Here is a 16,945-nt window from a genome sequence, read left to right on the forward strand (position 1 = left end):
TGAAGTGACTTGGCACACATGAATGCGTAGCTTCAGGGTGGTTGGACACCTCGATGTTTGCAGCTCTCGAAACTAAACTGGTGAGCCAGGAGGACAAACACGGGCAAGGACATGCTGTCTTATTTCTTGTGTTTGCTGTTCTGTAATGTCCCGTCTACGGTGTCTGGTGATGGAAAACACATCATTGCTTGCCTGAAGGCTACAAACAGTGAGAGGATGTGTCTGAAAAAGGGCTTGTGGGGACAGTCTGGGATGCCGGGGGTGTTCTGTGCAAGGTTCGTTGCGGGGAGCATGTGGTGACGATCTTCAAACTCACTCAAGTGTTCCTTTTAAACTGATTCGGTCCATGTATATAATAGCTCATCAAGTTAGAGAAAAAGTGCAAATGACATCAAGACATTCAAGCCTGTATGTAATGTATACACTCAGTTCAGTTCAGTTCAGTCTCTCAGTCGTGTCCGACTCTTTGCGACCCCATGAATCGCAGCACGCCAGGCCTCCTTGTCCATCACCAACTCCCAGAGTTGACTCAGACTCACGTCCATCGAGTTGGTGATGCCATCCAGCCATCTCATCCTCTGTGGTCCCCTTCTCCTCCTGCCTCCAATCCCTCCCAGCATCAGAGTTTTTCCAATGAGTCAACTCTTCGCATGAGGTGGCCAAAGTACTGGAATTTCAGCTTTAGCATCAGTCCTTCCAAAGAAATCCCAGGGCTGATCTCCTTCAGAATGGACTGGTTGGATCTCCTTGCAGTCCAAGGGACTCTCCCTCAACCAAGGTTTAAAACCCAGCACCATGAGACTACAAGAGATTCATGTTCGTTACAAGATTCCTGAAAGTTTGAAATAAGTGTGTGGGAAGACTTCCCTGGCCGTCCAGTGGTTAAGAATCTGCTTCCCACTGCAGGGGACGTGGATTTGAGCTCTGGTCAAGGGATTGAGATCCCACATGCCACACAGCAAGTAAGCTTGGGAGTCTCAACTACTGATCCCGGTTAGGGGACTCAACCACTATGAGGTGAGGCTCATATGAGGCTCAACTATGATCCTATGCAGCATAACTACATCTTGCATGGTACAGCTAAGACCCAATGTGGTCAGATTAATTAATTGAGTGGGTAGGAAAGTTTACTGTGGAAACAAGAGGCATAAGAAAGCTGTTTTTTATTTGTTGTTTAGTCACAAAGTCTTGTCTCTTTGTGACCTCCATGGACTGCAGCACGCCAGGCTTCCTTGTCGTTCACCATCTCCCAGAGTTTGCTCCAACTCACGTCCATTGAGTTGGAGATGCCATCCGACCATCTCATCCTCTGTCTCCATCTTCTCATCCTCCGTCTCTTCTCTCTCTCTCTCTCTTGTTTTTTTTGCAACCCCATAAACTGGAGTACATGAGTCTCCTCTGTCCAGGGGATTTCCCAGGCAAGAATACTGGAGTGGGTTGCCCTGCTCTTCTTCAGGGGATCTTTCTGGATTGAACTCAGGTCTTTTGCATTTCAGGTGGATTCTTTACCATTTGAGCCAGGGACTTTCAACTATAAAAAAGCTGAAGTAACTGTGTTAACAGTAGACAAAGAAGACCTCAGGCTTCCCTGGTGGCTCAGACGGTAAAGAATCCGCCTGCGATGCGGGAGACCTGGCTTCGATCCCTGGGTTGGAAGATCTCTATACAGTCCGTGGGGTCGCAAAGAGTCAGACATGACTGAGCGACTGTCACTTCACGAAGCATAAGAGTGGACATTTGCTAATGATAAGGCACTTAAATCAACAGGCAAGTCATAAAAAGATTGCAAATATATGTATGCAAATAACAGATTCAAAATAGACAAACACCGTTCAGAGATATCTAAAGTGGAAAATACACAAATCTATCACTACTGATTCAGAGTCCGGCCCTCGTCTTTCACTCACGGGTGTGACAAACAGAACCTCATCAACTGAACTTTCACCCAAGTGTAGAACACACCGTATCTTCAATCGCCCATGAAACACCCACAGCGATATGCCAGTCTCTGGGTCATAGAGTAAATAATAACATACTTTCAAAGGCTGGAGTTCTATCAGATACATTCTACGGTCAAAAACAGACTTGAGTTCCAAACCAATGAAAGCAGTTATCTGGGAAATCTGAATACTCGGCAATCAAAGACAAGTATTTCTTCATGGCACCTGAGTGACAGAAGAGAGAACAAGACGTATTAAAAACCCAATCTGTTGGAAATGTGCGGTGCACTCCTGGGCATATATATTTAAGCGCGATTCTGATCCAGAAAGATACAGCACTCTTTACAATAGCCAAGCTGTGGAAGCCACCTAAACGCCCACGGACAGATGAATGGATAAAGTGTGGTAGATATATGCAATGGAATATTTATTCAGTCATATTGAATTTGTGCTCTGGAGCCCGGGAGCCACAACTGCTGAATCCCAGGGGCATTCAAGCCCATGCTCTGTGACGAGAGGTCACTGCAATGAGAAGCCTGCACACCACAACTAGAGAGGAGTCCCCACTCCCCCAAACTAGAGAAAGCCCGCGTGTAGCAATAAAGACCCAGAACAGCCATCAGTCCAGTTCAGTCACTCAGTCGTGTCCGAACTCTTTGCGACCCCATGGACTGCAGCATGCCAGGCTTCCTTGTCCATCACCAGCTCCTGGAGCTTGCTCAAACTCATGTTCGTTGAGTCGCTGATGCCATCCAACCATCTCATCCTCTGCCGTCCTCTTCTCCTTCTGCCTTCAATCTTTCCCAGCATCAGGGTCTTTTCTAGTGAGCTATAAAATAAATAAATAAGTGTTTTTTTTTTTAAACCTTTAAGAAATACTTTACAGAGAAGTTAGTAAAAATAAAAACGGTTTAGTCTATCTTACAGAAATTACTGAAACCTCTGAAATATTTATTTTAAAAATAACAAGTGATTTTTTGCTTGGTTTGTTTGTTTCTGTCTCCCCTGCAGAAAAATCAACCAACTGTGTTCAACCAAATGCTGCCTCCCTGGATAAAACCTGTCTTGGCCATTTACCAGGTGTCATTGAAATTATGTCATAAATAGGAAGCCTACATAATGCTTCAAATAGACTTAAAGCACTGGAGTTCATTTAACTTGTACACAGAGATCCCTAGGCCATAGGTGATAAGAGCCTCTAGTCTACAAAGAAGACGGGACACATTGCCTGCTTCCTGGAATTCAGTATTTAAAATATTCATGATTTGGATACGTCTGTGGGAATTTATGTATAACACCCTTCTCTTTATGAGCAGCACATGGAAATATGTTTAAAGAGGGACCTTTTAAATCTGTCCCCTTTTACAATCATAACCACACCTGTTAAGGGAAGCAAAAATAAAGCCTTTGGTTGAACAACATTTTACAGGGAATGGCTTAGAGGAAATCTTCATACATACACGTAGCTTCGTGTTTAAAAAAAGATAGATATGGAACACTCAAGGATATTTTATGCGATGAAGACAGTTGTCAAAAATGAACCTTCAGATACAATGAAAGTGAAAAATAGCAGAAAATTGTGCAGTTTTGACTTCTCAAGGAAAGAGGACTTGAGAAGCTATTTGAATTACAATAAAAAGAGGGTTTTATATATAAATATGTTTCTTTAAAGGAATCAATAGTAAACCCAAACAAGCATCTGGAGTGTTTATAAAGAACTCTTAAAAGGTACAGGAAGATGTATTGAATGAAGTTTGGAAAGCCACATTTTTTTTCCTCCCAAAGAGTCAAGAAAAAAAAAAATTGCCATTTAGTAAAATTCAATGAGGGGTTGTACTTTTAAAAGCAATTTGTGGTGCATTTCCTTCGACAGTCACATTCTATGAGGAAAAACATTAAAAGCCACAAAACTGTCTTTTAATCTCAGAGTTAAAGACATCTTTGTGGGCTAAGTCGCTTCAGTCATGTCCGACTCTGTACGACGACCCTGTGGACTGTATCCCTGCAGGCTCCTCTGTCTCTGGGATTCTCCAGGCAAGAATATAGCAGTGGGCTGCCATGCCCTTCTCCAGGGGATCTTCCCCACCCAGGGAACAGACATCTTTAACTCAAAATAAAAGGTTAAAACGGAACAAAACAAAAGCCCATCCTAACAGAAGACAAAAACAAACAGAGATTGTTGACTTTCATCTCCAATTTTAATATACCGGGAGTTTTCTACAAGTTGATGCTAAATGCGACATGGGAAGCTGTTTGGGTGCACACGGGCATGCGTGTGTTCACACACAGGCACGCACGCATGCGTGTGCGAGTGCACACACACACACAGACATGCGTATGTTTGGTGTACATTTACAAGGACAAATACATGAAATATAGAGAGTGCACGTACTGGCCATGAGATGCGCTAACTCTGAGGAAGGTCTGTGTACCTAGAGCACACTACTGAATTGGGGGAAAAAAGTCTTGAATTAATTTGTGCATAGTCCAGGCTTCTCTATAAAAACCAGCTTTTGCTGATCAACCATTTTGCAAGAACTTCTTTTTCTTCTCTTTTTTTTTTTTTTTAAATCTTTGTTCCATGTGGCAATCTACGTGGTGACTTGTGCAAACAGCAAGTTCTCAACCACCATAGTCGTCACTGTGTCTCAAGTGCTGCCCAGAAATGCAAGATTTGGATGAGATTTTTCTACCCGTGAAAGTGATGGTCCAAGAAACACCCCACCTAGTGTATCAGGCCTTTTGCAAACTCACATCCAACAGATCCACCCATACAGGAAAAATCAGAGTCTGGCCACGCCGTTTGTGTGGAACTGGTGAATATTAGATGCGTTTCCTTTGAAATTCTGAAAGAGCTGTGCTTGCCCACATTTTACGGAAGGACACGCCACGTGTAGTGTCCTTGGGCCTTTACTTTTGTTTGTCAATCATAAAATGTAAATAGGCACGCTCTTCCAAGGATGGATTAGTGTCATGTTTCACGCCAACAAGGATGTACTTAAAATTTTCAGTCAGTTGTTCTATGTGCATGCAAAAATACTCTTTGTTCAGCTTAAATTTTATATATTAAAAAAAGAAAAGAAATTATATATCACACAATAAACATGATCGTGCAAAAATACTCTGCTTTGTTCAGCTTAAATTTTATATATTAAAAAAGGAAAAAAAAAAAAAAAAATTTATATACGACACAATAAACATGATCGTGTGTACCAAAAAAATACTCTGCTTTGTTCAGCTTAAATTTTATATATTAAAAAAAAAAAAAAATTTATATATGACACAATAAACATGTTTATGTTTACTATAATAGTATATCTTATATATAATACAAATCTCTAATACTTGTTATATGTATTATATATTCATTATACATTATACAAACTATATTACACTATATATGTGTGCATGCTAAGTGGCTTTAGTTGTGTCCAACTCTTTGCAACCCCAGGAACTGTAGCCCCCAGGTTCCTCTGTCCAAGGGATTTTCCAGGCACAAATACTGGAGTGGGTTGCCATGCCCTTCTCCAGAGGATCTTCCTGACCCAGGGATTGAATCCACGTATCCTGCATTGCAGGTGGATTCTTTACTGCTGAGCCACCAGGAAAGACCATTATATTATATAAATATTATAAATATTAGGTATATTAGAGATGTTTCAGAGAAGGCATCCCACTCCAGCACTCTTGCCTGGAAAATCCCATGGATGGAGGAGCCTGGTGGGCCGCAGTCCATGGGGTCGCTAAGAGTCGGAGAAGACAGAGCGACTTCACTTTCCCTTTTCACTTTAATGCATTGGAGAAGGAAATGGCAACCCACTCCAGTGTTCTTGCCTGGAGAATCCCAGGGACGGGGGAGCCTGGTGGGCTGCCGTCTATGGGGTCGCACAGAGTCGGACACGACTGAAGCGACTTAGAGATGTTTATTATATATAATATATATTCACTGTGTACATATCCTAGTTGTTGTATTTCTTTGTAGAATCCTAACTAACGCAACCTTCCTGAGCAAGTATTAAATTTTAAGCTTTTTTTTTTTTTCAGATTTGCTGACAACACTCTGTGTGGTCTGAGAAACATATATTTGTTACATGTGATTATTTCCCTCTTTCCTAAATCATTTATTTCTGGCATGCTACTTATTTCTTTTGGTTTTTCCTCCTAAATGAAAAGAGTTTCTTTAGCACCTGTGTGTCTCCAAGTCTGCAACACTTTCTTTTTTCTCTTGCAAAATCCTTCAGGAGAGTTGTCTAAACAAGTGTCCATCTGTCTCTCTTTTGCAAGTAACTCTTGAGTGCACTTCAGGGCCCAGGGCACAACAGGGCTCGTGACTGTCACATGAGTGTGAGCCGAAGTGATGACTGACCGGGAGGCACTTACATTTCAACGACCGCCACCCTGAGACGTACAAGAGATCACGTCAAGCTCTTACCCCATGACCTCTTCTCTGGCAGGCATACCACATGCCACCCCTGATAAGAAATTTTCAGTGTCCTTGCGGGGTTCTGTGCCAACTCCTGTTTTCTTTTGTTTTTTTTTCCTTTGTGGCAACTTCCCACGGAAAGAGCTATTTCTCCACTTGGGTCCTGGAATGAGAAAAGACAGAAAGCAGAGGCTTACACAAGCTGCTGCGTGCACGGATGGGAGGTGGAAATAAACATTGAGTCGTGCCTACCAGCACTGACCGTGGGTGTCTGGGACGTCAGCCAGGCTTGCTCACAGAGGTCCCCGATGTGGATCACTCACCTCCGTAGCCAGACACGGACTCCACCGTGTGCCCCGAAACAACCCAGGTTCAACCTCTGGAGTCTGAGAAGCCTGCAGACAGATGTCTGCGTTTCTGGCTGTGCGTTCTCAGTCTAGAGTCAATCTGCAAGCCCACAATGAAGGTTCAGTTTCAAAATGTTTGCAGAAACCACACCCCAGTTGCCAACAAGACCAGTAGCCCTAAGAATAGGCTTCCCAGGTGGCGCTAGTGGTAAAGAATCCACGAGACGTAAGAGAAGTGGCTTTTATCCCTGGGTCGGGAAGATTCCCCTGGAGGAGGAAATGACAACCCACTCCAGTATTCTTGCCTGGGAAATCCCACGGACAGAGGAGCCTGGTGGGCTACAGGCCATGGGGTCGCAAAAGAGTCAGACAGGATGGAAGGAACTTAGCCCACATGCAGGCATGTTGGATCTTAGCTCCCTGACCTGGGATTGAACCTGACCTGCCTCCACTGGAAGGCAAAGTCTTAACCACTGGACTACCAGGGATGTCCCCTGGGGTGGGTTGATTTAAAGTCCATGTTTCAAAAATGCTTCATGTCACCATAATCCTCCTCTCTGTGACTTCCAAGGTATCAACTGAAGCCCCAAGAATTTACAAGCAATTGTTATTTAAACAGCTTGCAAAAGATCTCAGTTTTTATGGTAATTTTATTTATGCCTTACCACAAAATCACAGCTGTGTTTGGTCAAGTTCATTTGTAAGGGCCCTTGTTTCAGAAGGCCCCTAAAAGGAAAATTCTTTCTAAATTCAAACAATAAAAGCACTTTCTAGTTCTGTTTTTGCTTCTGCTTGCTTGCGAAGTTGCTTCAGTCATGTCTGACTTTTTGTGACCCCATGGAGTGTAGCCCGCCAGGCCCCTCTGTCCATGGGATTCTCGAGGCAAGAATACTGGAGTGGGTTGCCGTTTCCTCCTCTGGGGCATCTTCCCAAACAGGACTCGAACCTGTGTCTCTTAGGTCTCATGCACCGGCAAGTGTGTTCTTTACCTCTTATGCTATACTAACTTAAATGGTAAATGTATAATAATCCATATGATTTTACTGCTGTGTCATTTCTGAGGCTTCCTTGAAGTTTCAGAAGGTAGAAAATCTTGGTTTGCTATAAAGTACAAGCATCCCTCCACTGTTCCGTGAAATATTTTAGACCGAGTAGTTCTGAATGAATTTTCTTTTCCAAATTTTTTATATCTTTTGTGACATTTAACTGAAATGTTCCATCAGTTCTGAAAGAACCATGTTGAAGTCTCTTGCTGTAATTTTGGAACTCTAACAGGGAAGAACCAATTTTTCTTTTTCTTTTTTAGGGAATGAAAATATTTTGATTTTTCTGAAAACATCAGAAACGAAAAACAAGCTGAATATCTGGCCATACCAAAAGCAAAATACAAATAAAAAGTAACATTTAGAAATCACGTTTAACCATAAAGAAACATGCTTGAAAATAACAAATTTAACACTGTTTCCTCCATAAGGCAAAATGTGTTTACTGAACCACAATTCTAAAGTGGAGTTTAACTGACATAATTTTTTAAAAAAAGAAAATTGAAAGGGGAAAAGCACTCCACTCCCACCCTGGAATCCCGTCATTTATAAAGAAACATGCTCAAATGTTAGAGAAAATAAACAGTTTGTAAACCTGAAAATAAATCTTTCAATGAATGATAGCAGATTCCAACAGAATACAGTCCTACCTTATATTTGCAGAAGAATACAGAAAAGTTATGACCAACCTAGACAGCATATTGAAGAGCAGAGGCATTACTTTGCCAACAAAGGTTCGTCTAGTCAAGGCTATGGTTTTTCCTGTGGTCATGTATGGATGTGAGAGTTGAACTGTGAAGAAGGCTGAGCGCCGAAGAATTGATGCTTTTGAACTGTGGTGTTGGAGAAGACTCTTGAGAGTCTTCCAAGGGACTTCCAAGGGACTGCAAGGAGATCCAACCGTCCATTTTGAAGGAGATCAGCCCTGGGATTTCTTTGGAAGGAATGATGCTAAAGCTGAAACTCCAGTACTTTGGCCACCTCATGCGAAGAGCTGACTCATTGGAAAAGACGCTGATGCTGGGAGGGATTGGGGGCAGGAGGATAAGGGGACGACAGAGGATGAGATGGCTGGACGGCATCACTGACTCGATGGACATGAGTCTGAGTGAACTTCGGGAGTTGGTGATGGACAGGGAGGCCTGGCCTGCTGCGATTCATGGGGTCGCAAAGAGTCGGACACGACTGAGCGACTGAACTGAACTGAACTGAACTTTTTGTATACCAGGACTTCCCTGGAACCTCAGTCAGTAAAAAATCTGCCTGCAGTGCAGGATACCTGGATTTGATCCCTGGTTTGGGAAGATCTCCTGGAGAAGGGAATGGCAAACCACTCCAGTATTGTTGCCTGGAAAATCCCACGGACAGGGGAGCCTAGCGGGCTACAGTCCATCGGGTCACAAGTGTGGGACACGACTTAGTGACTAAACCTCCACCACCACCTTTTGTCCAACTAAGGTCTTATCCAATACAAAGAAAGACAAATGGGGATTAAAAACAAATGACTAAATCAAAATCTTTCTGGAGCAGCACCGGTCACAAAATAAAAGAACCTAGTTCCACAGAATTGTACGCATATGGCCAATTTTATTCCCAGATTCCCGGAGTCCTGTACTACCAATATAAAAGTGTCTCTGTCTTGGAAAAAGTCAGATAGACACCAAAATCCTATAATCCATGTTCCCTCAATGATACTTAGAATGCTCTTATCATCCTTTCAAAGTAACTTCAACTTATTAGGAGTTAACATTTTAAATTTCTTACGATTATATAGTGGAAGGACTTCCCAGGTGGCTCAGATGGTAAAGCGTTTGCCTGCAATGCAGGAGACCTCGGTTTGATCCCTGGATCAGGAAGATCCCCCAGAGGAGGAAATGGCAACCCACTCCAGTACCCTTGCCTGAAAAAAACCATGGATGGAGGAGTTTGGTAGGCTGTAGTCCATGGCGTCGCAAAGAGTTGGACACAACTGAGTGACTTCACTTTAGCCCTTTCACCTTTCAGCTTTATATAGTGGAAATGACAAATAGATTCAAGGGATTCAATCTGATAGACAGAGTGTCTCAACTATGGACGGAGGTTTGTGACTTTGTGCAGGAAGCAGTGATCAAAATCATCCCCGAGGAAAAAGAAATGCAAAAAGGCAAAATGGTTGTCTGAGGAGGCCTTACAAATAGCTGAGAAAGAACAGAATCTAAAGGCAAAGGAGAAAAGGAAAGATATAAGCATCTGAATGCAGAGTTCCAAAGAATAGCAAGGAGGGATAAGAAAGCCTTCCTAAATGATCAATGCAAAGAAATAGAGGAAAACAACAGAATGGGAAAGACTAGAGATCTCTTCAAGAACATTAGAGATACCAATGGAACATTTCATGCAAAGATGGGCTCAATAAAGGACAGAAATGGTATGGACCTAACAGAAGAAGAAGATATTAAGAAGCAGTGGCAAGAATACACAGAAGAACTGTACAAAAAAGTTCTTCATGACCCAGATAATCACAATGGTGTGTTCACTCAGCTACAGCCAGACATCCTGGAATGTGAAGTCAAGTGGGCCTTAGGAAGCATCACTATAAACAAAGCTAGTGGAGGCGATGGAATTCCAGTTGAGCTCTTTCAAATCCTGAAAGATGATGCTGTGAAAGTGCTGCACTCAAGATGCCAGCAAACCTGAAAAACTCAGCAGTGGCCACAGGACTGGAAAAGGTCAGTTTTCATTCCAGTCCCAAAGAAAGGCAATGCCAAAGAATGCTCAAACTACCGCACAATTGCACTCATCTCACACCCTAGCAAAGTAATCCTCAAAATTCTCCAAGCCAGGCTTCAACAGTACGTGAACTGTGAGCTTCCAGATATTCAAGCTGGATTTAGAAAAGGCAGAGGAAGCAGAGATCAAATTGCCAACATCTGCTGGATCATGGAAAAAGCAAGAGAGTTCCAGAAAAACATCTATTTCTGCTTTATTGACTATGCCAAAGCCTTTGACTGTGTGGATCACAACAAACTGGGGAACATTCTTCAAGAGATGGGAATACCAGACCACCTAACCTGCCTCTTGAGAAATCTGTATGCAGGTCAGGAAGCAACAGTTAGAACTGGACATGGAACAACAGACTGGTTCCAAGAAGGAAAAGGAGTACGTCAAGGCTGTATATTGTCACCCTGCTTATTTAACTTATATGCAGAATATATCATGAGCAACGCTGGGCTGGAGGAAGCACAAGCTGGAATCAAGATTGCTGGGAGAAATATCAATAACCTCAGATATGCAGATGAGGCCACCCTTATGGCAGAAAGCGAAGAACTAAAGAGCCTCTTGATGAAAGAGAAAGAGGAGAGTGAAAAAGCTGGCTTAATACTCAATATTTAAAAAACTAAGATCATGGCATCCAGTCCCATCACTTCATGGCAAATAGATGGGGAAACAATGGAAACAGTGACTGACTTTATTTTCTTGGGCTCCATAATCACTGCAGATGGTGACGGAAGCTGTGAAATTAAAACTGCCTGCTCCTTTGAAGAAAGGCTATGAGAAACTTGACGGCATATTAAAAAGCAGAGGCATTACTTTGCCAACAAAATTCTTTCTAGACAAAGCTATGTTTTTTCCAATAGTCATGTACGGATGTGAGAGCTGGACCACAAAGTGGGCTGAGTGCTAAGGAATTGATGCTTTGAACGGTGGTGTTGGACAAGACTCTTGAGCGTCCCTTGGACTGCAAGGAGATCCAACCAGTCAATCTTAGGATTTTGCTTTAGAGGAAATCAACTCTGAATATTCATTAGAAGCCCTGATGCGCCAATCCTTTGGCCATCTGATGGGAAGAGTCGACTCGCTGGAAAAGACCCTGATGCTGGGAAAGAGAAGGGGATGATAGAGGATGAGATGGCTGGATGGCATCACGGACTCAGAGGGCATGAGTTTAAGGAACTCTGGGATATGGTGAAGGACAGAGGAGCCTGGTGTGCTGCAGTCCATGGGTTTGAAAAATCGGACACTAGTTAGCTTGGATCAACAACAATACTCCACTGCGTATGTGTATGTACCACTACTTCTTTATCCATTCATCTGTCAATGAACATTGAGGTTGCTTTCAAGTCCTGGTTATTGTAAATACTGCTGATGTGAACTTTGGGGTACATGTGTCTTTCGATGGGTTTAATTCTTAAGACAGAAAGCAGACATCTATCTTTGTCATAGGAGATGGTAACTCTAAGAGACTCACTTGTACCAGTTGAAGATAATTTCCAATTGATTATTATTTTTTTGGTCATTCTGTACTCAGAAATGTTTAGGGGTCCTCAAGGTTAAACTTCTGCAGGGTAATTTTTCAGGCAACGGGAATCGTATTGAAGAGGGAGTCTTGGAGAAATTCAAGGAGGAGACTAGACAAAGGGGAATTCCAGAAGAAAATGTCATGAATATCCTGGAAAATGGCAGTGGAATTCAACTTTTTTTCTGAATCTATCAATCAGGTGGTGTGTATGTGTTCTATTGGGAAACAAACAGATTCATGTAAACTTTCTTCCTTCATAAATAATCTTTTATATAATCCCTTACTTACAGAGAAACAAAGAAAAATAAAAACCAAAACCTTGGAAACACTGGCGAATGGGAGTAACCCATGGGTCTTTTACTCTTACCCTTTGTTCTTCTGCCAGATGACTGTCTTAACCAGTGGACAGGGAGAAAAAGCATTTCAGAAATCAGATCAGATCAGATCAGTCGCTCAGTCGTGTCCGACTCTTTGCGACCCCATGAATCGCAGCACGCCAGGCCTCCCTGTCCATCACCAACTCCCGGAGTTCACTCAGACTCATGTCCATCGAGTCAGAAATAGCAAAGTGGAAATGGTTTGTTATCAAGGCTGTTCCATCAAGTCAGTCAATAAGGATGTACTGTGATTTCCTTCGTGTCCAATTTTGCAGGTAACAATTTATTTTTTTTGTCCCAATAACTTATATCTTATTGATAGAGAACTGTGTGTATTACATTAGGTTACTTAGCTTCTCTTGAGCCCTAATAAATTTCAAATTGTTGCTTGATTAATCCTAAGCAGCTTTGGTGAGAGAGCCTTATCCTGCAGGAATCTTGCAGACCAGAGTCGTCAGAGAGAAGCAGGAATGGCCACAAGTTCGTCGAAACTAATTAGCGTTTCCGTCAGTCCTGACCTCGTGCGTGTCCACACACATCCCACCACTAGGAGAACCGGATTAAAAAAGAACTCACATTTTCCCCAAGACCAGTGTTTAATCTCACATAATTCTGATGGCCCTGTTCAGTGCCTTCCAATAACACTGTCTGAAACATGCATTTGTTTTCATATTCCCTTTCAGAAGGAAATTTTCTTAAAGTGAGATCTTTAAAAGCAAAGAAGAACAGCTTTCATGTGGATTTAATTCATAAAGCCCACAGAAAGACCATTCTCCTGGAATTAGGTGAAGAGCATAATTCAGTCACGGGTCCTGTAAACCATCTTGAACATACAGCCTGAAGTGATTCCTCCTAGAGTGCATTCTAGATAAAGGATCCCACCATATGTATATCCTGGGGGAAGTTACACAGGGACCCCCACCTACAGCACACAGATATGGACTGTTGAGGTCCACCAGGATTTGGACATTGGACCACCTACCAGATCCTGTAGCCTGGACATCCTACTTCCTGACACTCACCCCTGTCAGCTGTCAACAGTCAACTCCACTAAATCTTTGTTTCTGTTTTATTCACCTATAGAAAGAGTCCCTGAGACCAGATACATCTTTGTTTCCATGGAATCAAGATCATCAACAGGAAGACGACCTTCGTGGGTCCTGATTAATATGATCCTTCCCCCTTCACACTCACACTCCCTTTCCTGTCATCTCTCCTGGTCACTAATCACGCCCTGCATGGGGTGTTTCATTTCTGAGGGTCTAAATAAATGAATTTAACATCTTCCCTGCACTTGTGTGTCTGTGCAAAAGTCATCTGATTTAAAACACTCAAATATCCACATTATCCAGGAAACTGTGCCTTTAATAGGATGGGTGTTCATCAGAGACATTCGTGAGAAGGATTAAGTGGAGATGCTCTAGAGGTGTCCAGGGGAAGAAGGAAAAAAAGGACTAAAGCATCCTGTGACAGGGTTTTGGACCTTCTTACTGTAGTGGAAGGGACAGCATGGTCAGGAAAGATGTCCCCAGAAAACATCTTATTCATTCCAGGGAAAGGAGCTTGTGTTCCAGTCACTGAGCTTCATAGAGAGAAAGCATCAGATGATAAGCCATGTCACTGAGGGGAAACACGTGTTCTGACTGCAGCACACTTCTGCAATTGAGCTGAAGGACGCACATGTCTTCACGATCGGAATAGAAGTTATCAAAGATGGGAGAGCAGCTGAGTCTCGATCAATGGGACTGTGAAGACACTGCAGGGTTTGCAGGAGCGAGATGACCAACAGCTCACCGTAGCATTTAAAGATGGTTGTCCAGTCTCATATGCTTCAAAAGCAGGTGGACGCTAATATTTCCAAGGACTGGCCCCTCCCACTGTCGTGGGCAAAGCATTGCTCAGCTCCGCATGGGGTTTGAGCCATTTGCTCAATGATCTAGCAAATGCTTGAGATATAGAACTTATTCCAAGGGCTGGGCCACAGCTCAGACATCTGGTCCTCGTCCTCAGAAAATAAAACCAGACGTAAGCCATATTTATCAGAATCAATGCTTTAGGTCCTTCATAGAGATGGCCTCCAAGTGGGCTACAGCTGGCCAATGTCAAAGGCATGGGTAGTGAAGGCTTTGGAGAGTTTATTTGGAAGTAATAGAGCTGTCAAGGGCAATATTTGAGTTATTTCTCCTGAATAATAGAAGGTATGCATTTGCAGTTCTGACTCTGGTCCTCGCAGTATGTCTGAAAGGTTAGCTTGGTTGGGTGGATAAATTCAGAGACAACGGAATCGTCGGGGGTGGGATGACCCCTCAAAGGGAAAGACAGGACCCAAATAAACAAGCTAGGCAATTGTGGAATGCTTCATGTATTTGCAATGACCATTATCAACAAGGAAAACAGGGTTGTCACCGCAAACGGTACAGAAATACAGGGAAACATAGAAGAAAACTAGAAATCAATTCTTCCACCTGAATTGACACTTTGGATGAAATGGACCCATTTCTTGAAAGATTCGTGCCTGACGTTGACCCAAGATAAAACAGAAAAAAATTGCTTAGTCCTTTCTCTTATGAAAGAAATTGGACCCGTCACCATCCAATGTTTCATTAAGAACTTGGAGGGTCAGAACATTTCGCTGGAGACTCCTCTCAGATTTGCAAATAAGAGATAGGCCTCCTATCAAAATATAGAGAGATTCTTATTTCTGCTCTTGTTCAGATGTTAATATTTTTAGAGGATAATTCATATCTTGATTCATAGAGACTAATGTATTAATTTAACTTTGTACATCTTGCACTATGATATGGCGTAGCTTGTTATTGTTCCATTGATAAGTCATATCTGACTCTTTGCAGGTCCATGGACTGTAACCCACCAGGCTCCTCTGTCCATGGGATTCTCCAGGCAAGACTATACGAGTGGGCTACCATTTCCTTCTCCAGGGGATCTTCCCGGACCACAGACTGAACCCATGTCTCCTGCATTGGCAAGCAGATGGTTTACCACTGAGCCAGCAGGGAAGCCCTCTCTAATAGCTAGCAGATTGTCAATTTATTTCAAATACATTGATCTTACAAACAAGAAACCAGTGAATCATATTTATATGTGTCGATTATTTTAAAATTTCTATTAATGGAAATGCCCCATCAAAGAGAATTCATCTTTAGAATATGGACAGTTACACCCTAAAGGACCTTTCAAAACCCCCTTGTATATTCTGTTCCCTTTCTCAGATAGTCCTACCCACAGATAAAGATGTAATTCACTCTTGCAACTAATATCAGAGCTTTACTCAAAACCTTACTTTTTTGAAACTGTGTCTTCCATCAAAATGGATTGAAAACACACTCCTGGACTGTACCTTGCCATCATTGGACGTGAGTTCAAGCAAGCTCTGAAAGCTGGTGACGGACAGGGAAGCCTGGCGTGCTGCAGTCCATGGGGTCGCAGAGAGTGGGACATGACTGAGTGACTGAACTGAACTGAGAGCTTCATTGTAGAGCTTAGAGACATGGGATATATTTGTCAATTACTGGTTATCTGCCTTGCATTCTATCTCCTCTGTCTGGAAGACAGTTCAATGGATCGTGAGTTCAGCCTGGTTCCCAAGGCTTCAGCTGTTATGTGGTGTGTGCTTTTGCTAAGTCACTTCAATCACGTCTGACTCTTTGCAACCCCAGGGACAGTAGCCCCCCAGGCTCCTCCGTCCGTGGGATTCTTCAGGCAAGAATACAGGAGTGCGTTGCCATGCCCTTCTCCAGGACATCTTCCCGACGCAGGGATTGGACCCATGTCTCCTGTGTCTCCCGCACTGGATTCTTTTCCATGGAGCCACTTGGGAAGCCATATAAACACTCATGGAGCACAGCCCAGACACTGGGCATTAGGAACCCTTCCAAAGACACTCTTTTCTATAATGCGTATATGGATAAAGGTTTCCTGTGTCTTTAGCCATGGGCTTCCCTGGTGGCTCAGATGGTAAAGAATTCACCTGCAATGCAGGAGACCCGGGTTTGACCCCTGAGCTGGGAAGACCCCCTAGAAGAGGGAATGGTAACCCACTCATGTATTCTTGCCTGGAGAATTCCATGGTGGGCTTCAGTTCAAGGGGTCACAAAGAGGCAGACATGTCTGAGCAAGTAACACACACACACACACATACACAGACACACACACACACAGACACACCCGCATACACAGTGGACTATAGTATCTGTTGGGTTGGCCAAAACATTTGCTCAGACTTTTCCATAAGATGCTATATAAAAACCCAAACAAACTCTTTGGGTATCCCAATACACTATACTATGCTACAGCAAAATAAAGGAGATTTGCAGGCCTTCTGACAACTGAGACTCGTCCCTCACTGAGTACACACACATAGTCTAGGGTTGGCTTGCAATTCACTGCGCTTCACAATGGATTCCAGATTGATATTAGCAGACACTCCCTAAATACTAGGCCATGGTGGGGGGTGTGGATAAAAACACCAATGCCTGTGTAATTGACAATAAACACTTTGGCCAAGGACTATGTCCAGAG

The 16,945-nt window shown here is 42.9% G+C and overlaps 1 long non-coding RNA gene across 1 annotated transcript; it reads right to left on the reverse strand.

The window, feature by feature from the left end:
• Positions 1–2,481: 2,481 nt before the first annotated feature.
• LOC138986390 (uncharacterized) lies at positions 2,482–6,791 on the reverse strand. Its single transcript, XR_011463234.1, has 3 exons — positions 6,687–6,791; positions 6,373–6,526; positions 2,482–2,769 (listed from the first exon to the last, which is right to left on the reverse strand). It is a non-coding gene; the product is annotated as an uncharacterized lncRNA (long non-coding RNA).
• Positions 6,792–16,945: the final 10,154 nt, after the last annotated feature.

This window comes from Bos mutus, chromosome X (genome assembly GCF_027580195.1).
Source record: "Bos mutus isolate GX-2022 chromosome X, NWIPB_WYAK_1.1, whole genome shotgun sequence".
Classification (NCBI taxonomy): Eukaryota; Metazoa; Chordata; class Mammalia; order Artiodactyla; family Bovidae; genus Bos; species Bos mutus.